At 38.8% G+C, this 14508-nt stretch overlaps 1 pseudogene; it reads left to right on the forward strand.

Moving 5' to 3' along the window:
• The first annotated feature begins 5022 nt into the window (after nt 1–5022).
• On the forward strand, nt 5023–5812 carry LOC122428672 (annotated as a pseudogene).
• Nucleotides 5813–14508: the final 8696 nt, after the last annotated feature.

The raw sequence follows: 14508 nt of genomic DNA on the forward strand, positions 1-14508 counted from the left end.
GAGTTCCAGAAAAACATCTATTTCTGCTTTATTGACTACACCAAAGCCTTCAACTGCGTGGATCACAATAAACTGTGGAAAATTCTGAAGGAGATGGGAATACCAGACCATCTGACCTACCTCTTGAGAAACCTGTATGCAGGTCAGGAAGCAACAGTTAGAACTGGACATGGAACAACAGACTGGTTCCAAATAGGAAAAGGAGTACGTCAAGGCTGTATATTATCACCCTGCTTATTTAACTTCTATGCAGAGTACATCATGAGAAACGCTGGGCTGGAAGAAGCACAAGCTGGAATCAAGATTGCTGGGAGAAATATCAATAACCTCAGATATGCATATGACACCACCCTTATGGCAGAGAGTGAAGAGGAACTAAAAAGCCTCTTGATGAAAGTGAAAGAGGAGAGTGAAAAACTTGGCTTAAAGCTCAACATTCAGAAAACTAAGATCATGGCATCTGGTCCCATCACCTCATGGGAAATAGATGGGGAGACAGTAGAAACAGTGTCAGACTTTATTTTGGGGGGCTCAAAAATCACTGCAGATTGTGACTGCAGCCATGAAATTAAAAGACGCTTTCTCCTTGGAAGGAAAGTTATGACCAACCTAGATAGCATATTAAAAAGCAGAGACATTACTTTGCCAACAAAGTTCCATCTGGTCAAGGCTATGGTTTTTCCAGTGGTCATGTATGGATGTGAGAGTTGGACTGTGAAGAAAGCAGAGCACTGAAAAATTGATGCTTTTGAACTGTGGTGTTGGAGAAGACTCTTGAGAGTCCCTTGGATTGCAAGGAGATCCAACCAGTCCATCCTAAAGGAGATCAGTCCTGGGTGTTCATTGGAAGGACTGATGCTGAAGCTGAAACTCCAATACTTTGGCCACCTCATGCCAAGAGTTGACTCATTGGAAGAGACCCTGTTGCTGGGAGGGATTGGGGGCAGGAGGAGAAGGGGGCGACAGAGGATGTGATGGTTGGATGACATCACCGACTTGATGGGCATGAGTTTGAGTAAACTCTGGGAGTTGGTGATGGACAGGGAGGCCTGGCGTGCTGCAATTCATGGGGTCACAAAGAGTCGGACACGACTGAGCGACTGAATTGAACTGAGAAAGAGAAACATGATATGTTATCATGTATACGTGGAATCTAAATGATAAAACAAATGAATACAACAAAACAGACTCACACATAGAACAAACCAGTGATTACCAGTGGGGACAAGACAGGGGAAACAGCAAGATATGGGTAGGAAACTGAGATACAAATGACTATGTATCACATAAGTAAACAGCAATGGTATATTGTACAGCACAAGGAAATATGGTCATTACTTCATAACATTAGAGCATAATCTATAAAAATATCAAATCATTATGTTGTACACCTGAAACTAATACTGTATTGTAAATCAACTATACTTAGATAAAAAAAAAAATTTAAAGCCTGTCATGAAATGACTGCTCAGTCTTTTTCTTCATCAAGTGGTATAGTTCTGTAGATATTCTATCTATAGTCATAGTGACATTCTTTCAATGTCAGTCTTTGCTTCCAGTCCTTTAATCAACTTCTAGATCGTATCTAAAGCTGTCACGTGGTCTTTCATGAGTCAGTTTTATTTCCATAAGTTCTCCAGCTGCTAAGAAACATGTCAGGATTTATGTTGAGTTGTCATAGCATTTTATGCCTCTTGATCTGGATTTCTTTGAAAACTCCAAGTACGAGGATAAGCCAAAGATGGAACTTTAGGACATACAGATTTACTTTTTGTTTGTTTTCCTTTTCTTTGATAATATAATATTATGACAGTTTTGCCAATAAGCCCAAACAGCTAGTCTGGAATTCTATATTTAGCAATAAAAACTCTAGGTGAAATAAAGGCATTTTCAGAGAAAACTTGCTTTCAGTATAACTATACTGTGAGATATATTAAGGGAAGTTCTTTAGGCTGGAGAGTAACAACACCAGTTGGAAACTTTAATCTGCAGGAAGGACTGAAAGTTCCAGAAATGATTAAGAAAGGTATATCTTTTCTTTTGTGTTTCCCATTTTCTCTGAAAGATGTCTGACTAAAGCAAAATCAACAGCAATGTATTGTAAGATATATAATATAGTAAAAGATATGAAAGCAAAACATTCTAAAATTAGCAATCTAAGAAGAAAACACAATATCAATGAACAGAAGAAAATAATAGAGAACAGAAAAAAATTTTGTGTAAGTAAAGAGAACATTCTTCAAGCTAAGTTGGTTCTTGAAAGGATTATTAAAATTGATATATGCTAACAACACCAATTTAGGGGGAAAAAGCACAAAGTATAAATATACAAAATAAGACAGGAAACATGACTATAGATCTACAGTAGTAAGAAAGATAGTAAGGGACTATTAAAGACACAAGGCCACAAACCTGATGATGCAGGTAGATGAAATAGACAAATTCCTCAAAAACACAACTTAATAAATTGATGAAAACTGGTAAAGAAATTGATTTTTTAATCCCTCCAAAACTCTTTCAGGAATAAAAGAGGAAAAACAGTTCCCGACTCATTTTATGGGGCCACTATCCCAGAGTAACTCTGATATCAAATGATGATAAAGCCACCATAAGCCCTTCACAAAAGTAAAACCAACCATGGAGTAACACTCCTGAACAAAGGCAGAAAATTTCTTAACCAAATATTAGCAATTTTAACCCAGCACTATATAAATAGGATAATATGATATGACTAACCAAGGATTATCCTAGGAATGCATGTTTGGTTTACTAACAGAATAAAAAACAGTCACATGGTTAGGTACAGAAGAAGTACAGAAAATATGTACAAAATAGGTACAAAAAAATCATGTTTGATATCCAACTACAATAAAAACTCTAGGAAAACTAAAACACATTCTGAAAATTCTGTACTGAATTTAACTTAATGTTAAAATATTGAATGAGGTCTGTTTTTACCCATTCTGTTCAACATTCTACTGAAGTCAGAGGCAATGTAATTAGGCAGAAAAGGAAAAAGATCAAGGGAAATAGAGATAAAATTTTACTTTCAGAAAATCTAAAGGATTCTTTAATTATATAAAGGATTTATATAGGATTATATAAAGGATTCTATAAAAAATTCTGCTAGATCCAGTAAGTGAATCAAACAGTGTCTCAAGGTCAATATATACAAATTTTTTCTACATGCAAGCAACAAAGAATTAGAAAATAAAAATGAAAAATTGATGCTATTTGTAATGACATTAAAAGTGATATTCAAGAATAAATTTTTAAAAAGAAATTAAAGACCATTTCATCTAAAAACCACACATCACTGAGGTTTTTTTTTTTAAGTATTTATTTATTTGGGGGCACCAGGTCTTAGTTAAAACTCAACAGTCAAAAAATGAAGATCATAGTTTCCAGTTACATTGTGTCATGGCAAATAGATGGGGAAACAAAGGAAACAGTGACAGAATTTATTTTCTTGGGCTCCAAAATCACCTTAGATGGTGACTGCAACCACTAAATTAAAAAATGTTTGCTCCTTGGAAGAAAAGCTATGACTAACCTAGACAGCACATTAAAAAGCAGAGATGATACTTTGCCGACAAAGATCAGTATGTATAGTCAAAGCTATGATTTTTCCAGTGGTCAAGTATGGATGTGAGAGTAGGACCTTAAAGAAAGTTGAGTGCCAAAGAATTAATGCTTTTGAACTGTGGTGCTGGAGAAGACTCTTGAGAGTCCCTTGGACTGCAAGGAGATCAAACCAGTCAATCCTAAAGGAAATCAACACTGAATATTCATTGGAAGGACTGATGCTGAAGCTTCAATATTTTTGCCACCTGATGTGAAGAGTGACTCATTTGAAAAGACCCTGATGCTGGGAAAGATTGAGGGCAGGTGGAAAAAAGTTGGGGGGGAGAGTGACAGTGAGTGAGATGGTTGGATGGCATCATCCACTCCAGGCACGTGAGTTTGAACAAACTCCCAGAGATAGGGAGCTACAGGGAAGCCTGGCCTGTTGGAGTCCATGGAGTTTCAAAGAGCCGGATAGGACTTAGGGGCTAAACAACAAAAGTCAAACCATTATGCTGTATACCTAACACTTACAGAGTGCTGTATATCAGTTATATCTCAATAAATTGGAAGAAAAACTATCACATAACAAAGGAGAGAATTAAAAATGACAAATTAGAAAAAACATCAAAGAACATCTGGTGTCAAGATGATTCTTCTTCATCCGGAGCTGTGACCACTGCTCTGGCCAGAAGGCCTTTTGGCTTCATGGCATCATGTTCCATTTAACGGCCACACTCAAGAGAATATTCTATTCTAAATAACTCCCTTCAAGGGTGACAGTTTCCATCTTCTTGAAAATACTGGATGGTTGATCCCTCTAGAGCACAGGTTTTGAGTTAATATAAGAATGCATGCGTGGAGAGGTGGGCAACAGCATGAACAGCCACACTTCTAGAAGGTTCTAACCAGCATGCTGGGCAGTGGTAGAGAAAGTAGGGATGAACAGGAGAAGAACCCAGGGTAGCTGGGTGGATGGAGCCAGTGGCCGGGGAGGTTCTAGTTTGTTTGGCCTCGGGGCATCCTTCCCCTTTATGTGGTCATGCTGAAGTAGTGCCCAGGCCTGGCATCTGGACAGCAGCTTACGCCCACCACCTCCCATGACCTCCCAGACCATGGACCCTCACACAATGAGAGAGCTTGGAGCCTTACTGTAAATGTATGAGCAGGGACTGGAATGTTCTGAACACAGAGGAAATGAGCTTCCTGAGGGAGTGGGTGGAGAGTATGGGGGCTAAAATGCCACTTGTTTCTCATAAAACTAAATCAGAATTAAACACCTAGGAAGCAAAAGCAGATGGTAAGAAGGTGGAGGAAAACATAAAGACAGACAAACCATCAACTGAAGAAAGTGATCTAAATTTGATAATGAAGGTGTGATTGAACCAGACCATGATGCCCCTCAAGAAACGGGAGATTAAAATGTAGAGATAACTGAGGAGATGATGGATCAGGCAAATGATTAAAAAAAAATAAGTGGCTGCCATTGATGCCCTAAATGATGGTGAGCTACAGAACGCCAATCAGTTGTTTTACAGATGCCGTCAAGCTAAACCCTTGTGTGGCCATTCTGTATGCCAAGAGAACCAGTGTCTTCATCAGATTACAGAAGGGAAATGCTGCCATCCAAGCCTGTGGTAGAATTATTGAAATAAACCTGGATGCAGCTCAGCCATACACGTAGCAAGGGGAAGCTCACAGGCTTCTGGGCCATCAGAAAGAAGCTGCCGGTGATCTTGCCTCTTCTTGTAGGTTAGATTATGAAGATGCTAGTGCAATGCTGATGGAAGTTCACTCAAAGGCCTGGAAAATTGCTGATATTGAAGAAAGTATGAGCAAAAAGCCCAAACAGTGAGAGATCAAAAAGAGAACAGAAAAGGTTAAGAAGGCTTGGGAAGAACATGAGAGAGCCCAGAGGGAGGAAGAAGCCAGGGGACAATCAGGAGTTCAGTATGACTCTTTTCCAGGTGGCTCTCCTGGGGAATTCCTGATAATTTTCCTGGAGGAATGCATGGAATGGGAGTGAGGCAGGCCTGGAATGCCATGAATGCCTGGGCTGAATGAAATTTTTAGTGACCCAGAGGTCCTTGCAGCCATGCAGGACCCAGAAGTTATGGTGACCTTCCAGAATGTAGCCCAGAACCCTGCAAATATGTCAAAATATCAGGGTAACTCAAAGGTTATGAAGCTCATCAGTAAACTGAGGGCCAAATTTGGAGGTCAAGCACAATGCCCTTCTGACACATAAAGTCCCTGCCAGAGGAAAAGCAACAAAGATCACCTAATGGACAGTCCAATAAAACAAACCAGTGTACTTCTGACCTTCTCATGAAGAAAGTTGGGCTGCTTTGAAGATAATCACTAGGCCCTCTGCTCCAGATGCAGCTGAAAACATTTTACAGTGGTTTGCCATTAGGGTGTTCAATTCAGATAATGTTCTCCGACTAGAAACTAAAAACTTTAAGCAATTTTTAAACCTTAAATATTTAAAACAAATTAAAAAGGTGTGTTAAACCCTACATTTTTCCTTACTAGTCATTTTGCTTTTTTTCCTTCGAATTAATTAGGCAATGAAGATACTTCAATATGGAAGATTCATCGTTCAAGTTTGAGTGAAATAAAGCTTTATTAGAGGGAGAAAAAGATAACATTTAAATAAAGTTTGAGTTGGACATGTAGTCACTGAGGCATTTTGATTTACTTTTTAATTGCTTTGTTATTATTATTTTTAATGATTTGCTTCTGTAAAACTCTTGGGATCACCAGTATTGCAGTAGGACCTGGGTAGGGCTTCGAAGTACTTGGCAGGGCAGTGTGAAATGAAAATGTCTTCTGCCATGTTAATCAACAAGAAATGTCACAGCCATCAGTGACTGATTCCTGGCCTCCAAATGTGAATGAGGGCTCCCCAAACGGTGATCCAGTGGATGCTGGATGCTGCCATCCCCCTCCCAGCATGGTGATCGCTGAGGAACTGTGAAAATGCAAGAGGCAGGGTGAACAACGAAACAGGATTGGTCCCAGATATCTGAGTTGCATATGAAAGGAATGAATTCAGTGAGCCCAGAGGCTTACATCTTCCCATACTGTAGAATGCTAAATTCCTTAACTTGATACCTGATCTTTGATGTTGACTCCCTGTTCCCTTTTTTTGCAAACTTGTAAACAGCCTGACTTCTCCAGCCTCTTTAGAGCTGTTTTCTCAGAGCTGCTGAGAAGCAATCTCCCGGGCTCAGGGTACAAAACATTCCCCCAAATAAATAACTCTCTACTTCCAGCCTGTGACTATAGTTCTTAGTCTAGAGCAGCCACCAATCTAGTGCATTTTATGTCATATGTGCCCTTGCGCACCTGCATTTATATCTTACACTGTGGTGAAGGGATGGTTTTTAAAATGCTGCAGTAAAATTGTATTACTTAGTTCTGCTCTTGTCTGCTATCTAAAGTAAATGTTTCCTATTTCCACATCAGTTCAGTTCAGTAACTCAGTTGTGTCTGACTCTTTGCAACCACATGAACTGCATCACGCCAGGCCTCCCTGTCCGTTACCAACTCCAAGAGTTGACTCAAACTCATGTCCCTTGAGTCAGTGATGCCATCCAGCCATCACATTCTCTGTTGTCCCCTTCTTCTCCCACCTTCAATCATTCCCAGCATTGGAGTCTTCTCCAATGAGTTGGTTCTTTGCATCAGGTGGCCAAAGGATTGGAGTTTCAGCTTCAACATCAGTCCCTCCAATGAATATTCAGGACTGATTTCCTTTAGGATGGACTGGTTGGATCACCTTTCAGTCCAAGGGACTCTCAAGAGTCTTCTCGAATACCACAGCTCAAAAGCATCAATTCTTCAGCACTGAGCTTTCTTTATAGTCCAACTCTCACAACCATACATGACTACTGGAAAAACCATACCTTTGACTAGAAGGATCTTTGATGGTAAAGTAGTCTTTACTTTTTAACATGCTGTCTAGGTTGGTCATAGCTTTTCTTCCAAGGAGCAAGCATCTTTTAATTTCATGGCTGTAGTCCCCATCTGCAGTGATTTTGGAGCCCAGGAAAATAAAGTCTGTCACTGTTTCCATTGTTTATTCTTCTATTTGCCATGAAGTGATGGAACCAGATGCCATGATCTTAGTTTTCTGAATGTTGAGTTTTAAGCCAACTTTTTCACTCTCCTCTTTCACTTTCATCAAGAGGCTCTTTAGTTCTTCTTTGCTTTCTGCCATAAGGGTGGTGTCATCTGCGTATCTGAGGTTATTGATATTTTTCCAGGCAATCTTCATTCCAGCTTGTGCTTCATTCAGCCTGGCATTTTACATGATGTACTCTGCATATAAGTTAAATAAGCAGGGTGACAATATACAGCCTTGATGTACTCCTTTCCCGATTTGGAACCAGTCTGTTGTTCCATGTCCAGTTCTAAATGTTGCTTCTTGACCTTCATACAGATTTCTCAGGAGGCAGGTCAGGAGGTCTGGTATTCCCATCTCTTTAGGAATTTTCGTTTGTTGTGATCCACACAGTCAAAGGCTTTGGCATAGTCAATAAAGCAGAAATAGATGTTTTTCTGGAACTCTCTTGCTTTTTTGATGATCCAGTGGATGTTGGCAATTTGATGTTTGGTTCCTCTGCCTTTTCTAAATCCAGCTTGAACATCTGGAAGTTCAGAGTTCACGTATTGTTGAAGCTTCTCTTAGAGAATTTTGAGCATTACTTTGCTAGCCTGTGAGATAAGTGCAATTGTGTGGTCGTTTGAATATTCCTTGGTGTTGACCTTCTTTGGGATTGGAATGAAAACTGATCTTTTCCAGTCTCGTGGCCACTGCTGAGTTTTCCAAATGTGCTGACATATGGAGTGTAGCACTTTCACAGCATCATCTTTTAGGATTTGAAAGCGCTCAACCGGAATTCCATCACCTCCACTAGCTTTGTAATGATGCTTCCTAAGACCCAGCTGACTTTGCATTCCAGGATGTCTGGCTCTAGGTGAGTAATCACACCATCATGGTTATCTGGGTCATGAAGATCTTTTTCTGTATAGTGTTTCTGTGTATTCTTGTCACCTGTTCTTTGCAGCTTCTGCTTCTGTTAGGTCTAATCCATTTCTGTCCTTTATTGAGCCCATCTTTGCGTGTAATGTTCTTGGTATCTCTAATTTTCTTGAAGAGATCTCTAGTCTTTCCCATTCTATTGTTTTCCTCTATTTCTTTGCACTGATCACTGAGGAAGGCTTTCTTATCTCTCCTTTCTATTGTTTGGAACTCTGCATTCAAATGTGTGTATCTTTCCTTTTCTCTGCTTTTAGCTTCTCTTCTTTTCTCAGCTTTTGGTAAGGCCTCATCAGACAATCATTTTGACTTTTTGCGTTTCTTTTTCTTGAGGGTGGTCTTGATCACTGCCTCCAGTAGAGTGTCACAAACCTCTGTCTGTAGTTCTTCAGGCACTCTATCAGATCTAATCCCTTGAATCTATTTTGTCACTTCCACTGTATAATCATAAGCGATTTGATTTAGGTCATATCTGAATGGTCTAGTGGTTTTCCCTACTTTCTTCATTTCCACATAGTGGGGAAAAAGAGATGATTCCACATCAGAAAAATTTTATGATTAAATACCATACATTGTGACTAATTTGAGTTTATGCCAGAAATTCAAGAACAGAACAATGTCAAAATTTTCTACACACTTCATTACACAACAGACTGAAGAAAAGTCATATGATCATTTTAACAGATGCAGCAAAACTAGGAAAACTTAATAGTTTGTAATTAAAAAATACCTTAGTAAACTAGTACTAAAGGAAAATTCCTTAAATTCATGAAGTATATCTACCAAAACCCTATATCAAACATCACAGTTAAGGATAATATTTTCAGAAATACCTTCAAATAAGTCAATAAGACCCTATTAAACTCACTACTATTCAACACAGTAGTAGATACCATTAACAATGAACAAGACAAAAAAAAAATGTTAAGAGTTTTAAGACCTGCAAAGAATAAAGCAAAATTGTCATTATTTTCAGATGATAATTTCAGAGACTCTAAAAATCAGGAAAAGATTTTTGTAGGATTGTTGATACAAGATGAACAGACAAAAATCACTACTGTTCATATAGTCTTAAAACATATTAAAAATGTAGCAGTAACATAATCCTATATTTATTAACAATAAAATCTATAGCTACTATTCATATATCAAGCTAAAGATTTATATAATGTCATGGAGAAAATCATTTATTAAAGAACAAAAAGGAAACCAGAATAAATAGAGAAGAAAATTTTGTTTATGAACTGGAATGTTTTTGATACAGTAAAGATGTAATTTTATCCCATTAATGTATAAATTACAACAGTTTTCAACATAATTTCTAATAATAATTAGAACTAATGAATTTTTATTAATGAACTAATAAACTAATTAATGAGCTAATAAAATTAATGACCTAATTAATAAACTAATAAAATTTTTATTAGTTTCCTACAAGACCTCCTAGAACTAAGACCCAAAAAAGACGTCTTTTTCATTATAAGGGACTGGAATGCAAAGGTAAGAAGTCAAGAGATACCTGGAGTAACAGGCAAATTTGGCCTTGGAGTACAAAATGAAGAAGGGCAAAGGCTAACAGAGTTTTGCCAAGAGAACGCACTGATCATAGCAAACACCCTCTTCCAACAACACAAGAGAAGACTCTACACATGGACATCACCAGATGGTCAACACTAAAATCAGATTGACTATATTCTTTGCAGCCAAAGATGGAGAAGCTCTATACAGTCAGCAAAAACAAGACCAGGAGTTGACTGTGACTCAGATCATGAACTCCTTATTGCAAAATTCAGACTTAAATTGAAGAAAGTAGGGAAAGCCACTTTAGATCATTCAGGTATGACCTAAATCAAATCCCTTACTATTATACAGTGGAAGTGACAAATAGATTCAAGGGATTAGATCTGATAGACAGAGTGCTGAAGAAGTATGGACTGAGGTTTGTGACACTCTACAGGAGGCAGTGATCAAGACCATTCTCAAGAAAAAGAAATGCAAAAAGTCAAAATGGTTGTCTGATGAGGCCTTACCAAAAGCTGAGAAAAGAGAAGTGAAAGGCAAAGGGGAAAAGGAAAGATACACACATTTGAATGCAGAGTTCCAAACAATAGAAAGGAGAGATAAGATCAATTGATCCTTAAGGATCAATGCAAAGAAATAGAGGAAAACAATAGAATGGGAAAGACTAGAGATCTCTTCAAGAAAATTAGAGCTACCAAGGGAAAATTACATGCAAAGATGAGCACTAATAAAGGACAGAAATGGTCTGGACCTAACAGAAGCAGAAGATATTAGGAAGAGGTGGCAAGAATACACAGAAGAGCTATACAAAAAAGATCTTCATGACCCAGGTAACGATGATGGTGTGATCATTCACCTTGAACCAGACATCCTGGAATGCAAAGTCAGCTGGGTCTTAGGAAGCATCACTACGAACAAAGTCAGTGGAGGTGACGGAATTCCATTTGAGCGCTTTCAAATCCTAAAAGATGATGCTGTGAAAGTGCTACACTCCATATGTCAACACATTTGGAAAACTCAGCAGTGGCCACGAGACTGGAAAAGATCAGTTTTCATTCCAATCCCAAAGAAGGTCAACACCAAGGAATATTCAAACGACCACACAATTGCACTTATCTCACAGGCTAGCAAAGTAATGCTCAAAATTCTCTAAGAGAAGCTTCAACAATACGTGAACTCTGAACTTCCAGATGTTCAAGCTGGATTTAGAAAAGGCAGAGGAACCAAACATCAAATTGCCAACATCCACTGGATCATCAAAAAAGCAAGAGAGTTCCAGAAAAACATCTATTTCTGCTTTATTGACTATGCCAAAGCCTTTGACTGTGTGGATCACAACAAACGAAAATTCCTAAAGAGATGGGAATACCAGACCTCCTGACCTGCCTCCTGAGAAATCTGTATGAAGGTCAAGAAGCAACATTTAGAACTGGACATGGAACAACAGACTGGTTCCAAATCGGGAAAGGAGTACATCAAGGCTGTATATTGTCACCCTGCTTATTTAACTTATATGCAGAGTACATCATGTAAAATGCCAGGCTGAATGAAGCACAAGCTGGAATGAAGATTGCCTGGAAAAATATCAATAACCTCAGATACGCAGATGACACCACCCTTATGGCAGAAAGCAAAGAAGAACTAAAGAGCCTCTTGATGAAAGTGAAAGAGGAGAGTGAAAAAGTTGGCTTAAAACTCAACATTCAGAAAACTAAGATCATGGCATCTGGTTCCATCACTTCATGGCAAATAGAAGAATAAACAATGGAAACAGTGACAGACTTTATTTTCCTGGGCTCCAAAATCACTGCAGATGGGAACTACAGCCATGAAATTAAAAGACGCTTGCTCCTTGGAAGAAACTCTATGACCAACCTAGGCAGCATACTAAAAAGCAGATTACTTTGCCAAAAAGTTCCATCTATCAAAGATATGGTTTTTCCAGTAGTCATGTATGGATGTGAGAGTTGGACTATAAAGGAAGCTGAGTGCCGAAGAATTGATGTCTTGAACTGTGGTGTTGGAGAAGACTCTTGAGGATCCTTTGGACTGCAAGGTGATCCAACCAGTCAATCCTGAAGGAAATCAATCCACAGTATTCATTGGAAGGACTGATGCTGAGGCTGCAGCTCTGATACTTTGACCACCTGATGCATATAACTGTCCCATTGGTAAAGACCCTTGTGCTGGGAAAGATTGAAGGCAGGAGGAGAAGGGGACAACAGGGGACGTGATGTTTGGATGGCATCACTGACTCAATTGACTTGAGTTTAAGCAAGCTCTGGGAGTTGGTGATGGACAGGGAAGCCTGGTATACTGTACTCCATTGGGTCGCGAAGAGGTGGACATGACTGAGCAACTGAACTGAATAAAATTTTTAAGTGTCCTATGAATGAAAAGTAGCACAAGTATAAAAGCTGGGAGAACAGCCAACATAGTAATGGCAGTGGTTCTTCTGAGTAGACAGAAAGGAAGTTGCAAAGGAAACAAAAGAGATTAAATCTCAGGCAAGTTTTATTTTTCATAATAGTAGTATCTGAAGGACACAGTGTGAGTACTATGACAATTCTGGCTTCAGAAATCATGATTATTTGTTTCAGTGACATCTTGACTTTTCTCTATTGTTTAAACTTTTCAAATAAAAAGAGATAATATTGGCTTTTTTTTTTTGGATGGGGTCTCTTCTGAAGTTCGGCTTCCCTGTTTGCTCAACAATAAACAATCTGCCTGCACTGCAGGAGATGCAGGTTTGATCCCTAGGTCAGGAAGAACCCCTAGAGAAAGAAATGGTGACGCACACCAGAATTCTTGCCTGGGAAATCCCATGGACAGAGGAGCCTGGCGGGCTATAGTCTGTGGGGTTGCAGAGTCGGACACAACTTAAAGACTAAACAACAACAACCCTGAAAGTGAGCAGACAATAACAACAAGATGATTTTTTATTTTAATTCATGTCATCTAAAATACTTAAGATTTCCACATAGCTGAGTTACAAACAGGTTAAATACTATTCGGTTATAAAAATAAAAGGAAATGAATCCTCTGGAAAGCCAGTTTAGGGCAATTGATTATTAACACCAACTTTTACTATAAAAACTGGTGCCACTGGAAAACAGGAAAAGGGCACCATTCACTCAGTAATATAATTGGTTTCCACAAGGCTAGCAATGTCTAAAATCCTAGAAATTATCTTAGTTTAGAGACTGATTTAGACTACTAGAAGTTACAGATAATAAAAGCACTGCTTTTGACCTAAAGTAACTATTAAGTTTTCAAGCTTGTACCAGCTATAAAGCATTCTCTGATATCTTGGCCTCGTTTCAGTCACTAGATGAGTATCCTAAGGAATCATTTCAGCTTAAATCTTTCTGAACATTGTTTTCTAGATGTAGAGCTGTTTCAACTTCTGCTTGTTGGTGTTTGTTGAACATCACACTGTCCATACTGACTTGTATGGTTACTGGTTCTAATCACATTCCAAAACTTTACAGTATGTTTCTGTTACTAGGAATCATTTTGTTCTGATTGTTATCAAAATATTAGCACTTTTTTTCCCCCAGAACAAGAACTGTATACAAATGAGTGAGCTTCATGAAGCCAATGGAATGAATTTTTAATCTTTTTAATTTGCATTAAGCATTAATGCCAATTAATGCTCATTAGTACTGAGAATGTTTTAAAAGAAAACCCAAAGACTTGTGAAGGAGAATCTCTTTGGATAGAGTGGGGAGGATTTCTGTAGAATCTGATATCCAACCTTGGCATAGAGTTTATCTGGGCTGGAGAGAGCCTGGTTCTCAAGCTCTTGATATTCTGCTCCGTATGATTTCTGTTTGATTCAAGAGAACCTGGAGAATTTTCTTACAGAGGAACATAGAACACGGAATTTGGAAGTTAATATTTCCACGCTCACTTTAGTAGCACAGTGATTTATTTTAGGTAGAGTTAATACTGACTTGATCCTGTATCTCTTTAAAGGATATGAATGAATTAAATCAGGAAGAAAACTATATTTCTAAAGTCAGAGGGGAGGAGCCAAGATGGCGGAGGAGTAGGACGGGGAGACCACTTTTTCTCCTACAAATTCATCGAAAGAATAACTGAACGCAGAGCAAACTTCACAGAACAACTTCTGATCGCTAGCTGAGGTCATCAGGCGCCCAGAAAAGCAGCCCATTGTCTTCGAAAGGAGGTAGGACAAAATATAAAAGATAAAAAGTGAGACAAAAGAGCTAAGGACGGAGATTCGTCCCGGGAAGGGAGTCTTGGGCGGCATTGCTTGGGGTAGGGTCCAGGCCTGAGTGCCCTGAGGACAATCGGAGGGAGCTTCTGTGAGGTGCCAACTTGAACTGTGGGAGACCAAGAGAGAGTACATT

The sequence above is a fragment of the Cervus canadensis genome, chromosome 27 (genome assembly GCF_019320065.1).
Source record: "Cervus canadensis isolate Bull #8, Minnesota chromosome 27, ASM1932006v1, whole genome shotgun sequence".
Classification (NCBI taxonomy): Eukaryota; Metazoa; Chordata; class Mammalia; order Artiodactyla; family Cervidae; genus Cervus; species Cervus canadensis.